This window comes from Brassica oleracea, chromosome C9, assembly GCF_000695525.1.
Source record: "Brassica oleracea var. oleracea cultivar TO1000 chromosome C9, BOL, whole genome shotgun sequence".
NCBI classification, from domain to species: Eukaryota; Viridiplantae; Streptophyta; class Magnoliopsida; order Brassicales; family Brassicaceae; genus Brassica; species Brassica oleracea.
In genome coordinates this window covers 27,574,289-27,577,017 of record NC_027756.1, presented here as the reverse complement: position 1 = coordinate 27,577,017, position 2,729 = coordinate 27,574,289, and positions in this window count along the sequence as shown.

Sequence of the window (2,729 nt, the reverse complement as noted above, 5' to 3'; positions counted from 1 at the left end):
GTGGACGATTGCATGCTTCCAGGATGGGATCCGAACCTTGCTTTCGGCGATGGAACCGGTACGAGCGAGGTCCCTATTCTGGACTTTGATAATTTCTTCGCTGGTCTTCCGTCGGGCTTTGATTCTCCTCCGGCCACGAGCGAGTCGGGGAGGCCGAAAGTCGTCGCGGAAGAATCTCGTATCATTAACGGGGTATAAGAATTTTGACGAACGTTATTATTATTTTTTGCTTATAACGTGTCAATCGGTTTTATAGGGTTTGAACTTGCTTGGATCGGCCATTGAGGCGAGCCATAGAGAGGCCATGATCTATCACTTTAAAGCGGAGAAGGCGGAAAAGGATCTTGCTCGCATGCGAGAAGAGATGTTGGCACGAGACGCTCAACTCGTTTGTGATCATGCCAGGGCTGTTCGTAGGGCGGAACGGAAGGGCAAGAGGGAAATTGTCGAGGTGATGAAGACTCGCGCTTCTCAATTTCAGAGTACGGGAATCTTAAGGGCGCTTTCAACTCGCTGGCCGACTTCCGTGAGTGTCGCGGCTCCGTCGGGAGCCATTGGAAGACGTAGGCGGATGACTACGTTTTCGAGAGGGAGATGGAGTTAATGAAGGGTGGCATGAAGGATCATGCTCACGCTGAGGCGATCATTCCTCCGATCGATGGGAAGATTCAAGGATTCTGGGATCCCATCCCGGTTTCTCCTGATACCGTAGAAACCGCGACTGATTTTGCTGGTGACGATGAGGAAGTGAACTTTCCCGCGGATGCATTCAGAGCTTCCTTGTCCGAGAATTTTAACTTTGATCTGTGAGCGTTTTGACGGGAAGGAGTTTTTCCCTTTATCTAGTATTTAGCGGTCGAGTGTGGCCTTTGTTCATATATGTCTGGCTGAGTGTGGCCTTCGAACTTTGTATGGGCCTATTTTGGCCGTTTTTGTCGGAACTGACCATTGGTGGCTTTGAACCCCTACCGCTATGCGATTTATATAATGGATGTTTGTTTTAGTTACTTTGTTTAGAGTGGGTTTGAAGTAAGCATGAGTTGTCGTCTCATATTTAACTTCGTTGAGGCGTTCAATCTGTTAGTTTATTCGAGACGTGAGTTTTCGTAAAAATTATTTACGATCTTTCGGGAACGTTGAGATACGAACGAAGAGACATGTTTTAGGATCTCGTATCGTTTAGATATCATGTCTTTGAGATGTCTGAGACCAATGCGATGGGTTTAGGGCAAGACCTAGGTTTACTCTCGGTTTTAAGGTTTGTACGGTGACTAGCCGGCTATCGGTTTTCCTGTTGCGATTTCTACCTGATGTTGCGTTTGTTTAAGACGGCTGATGTGTTCGTCGGGGCCAATCGATAAACGGAGTGTAAGAATTGTAGTGATCGCGTTCGGACAATTTGTTCATATCATCTCTATTTTTAACTTGGCGACGTCTCGCAGTTATTTTGAAGACTATACGTATATTTTCGGTGCTGAAGTGAGATTGTTTTACGATTTTGGGCCGCACGAGGCTGCTGGCAAGAGTATTAACGTTCGTATAATTTCTAGGCGTGTTCTGAGACTTTTGCAAGTGTCTTAAAAAGGAGCGACGCATATTGATCGTAACAATTTTTGAAATCTCTATAGAATTCGATTACAATAACGCATATTTTCTTATGTGGGAGTATACGAGTATACGCACCCACTCCCCCCCCCCCTTTTTAGAGAGCGGGGATAGCTGAACTCTTCTTTCGACGAGCTGCCTACGTACCCCTTTCGAGGATCAAGCCATCTCGTAGTTCTGTTTTATGCCGCGAGCATTTTCAGTCGGCGGTTGTTGCCGCGCTAACCGCCTTGATCGTGATTATCGTGGCTGGGTCAGTGTTCTCTTCTGGATGTTCCGGTTTAGTTGTAGTGTCGGCTTCGGACTCATGTTGAGTTTCGACACCCGAAGCGCCTGCGTCAGCAGACGATGTTAAATCGTCTTTTTTTGAAACCTTGTCGGTCGAAGATTTATCAATCTTCGTGCGTTTACGATTTGCCGTTGCAGAGGTCGTCATCTGTCTTAACTTGTATTCCGCAAAGAAGCACAGTTGCGACTGTTTCTGACATCCCCAGATAGCTGCGACTCCATTTGGGGTCGGGAATTTGACGCCCAGGTGGTACGTCGATGGAATGGCTTGCATAGTGTTGAGCCATGGGGTTCCCATGATCACGTTGTAGATGGCAGGATGATCGACTACCGCGAACTCGACTATTTTTGTGATCTCCTTGGCCATGACTGGTAGCTGAATCGATTCGAGGGTCATCGATACTTCACCTGAAAACCCTGTGAGCGGTTTCGGAGTTAGAGTTACTTGTCCGAGTTCGATGCTCATCCGATTGAAAGTTTCACGGAAGATTACATTGACCGTGCTTTCCATGTCAATGAGTACTCTTTCGACTTCCAGATCTCGTATGACGAGGTCTATGACGAGCGGATCGCAGTGAGGTTGATCGATCCCGCCGGCTTCCTCCTTTGTGAAGGTGATTGAGCAGTTCTGATCATCTCGGGTAAGAGACCATGTAGGCCAGTTTTCGCTTGACTCCGCCTTCCGCTGGTAAGCCTTGATGGCCAAAACCGTATCGTTGCAGAATTGTGATCCTCCGATAATCATGTTGACTCTACGACGATTGTTATCGTTCCCTTTGTCGTCTGGCCTCCTGCCGCGTTTATCCCCAGATTGGTTTCTTTGAGGAGATCTCTCC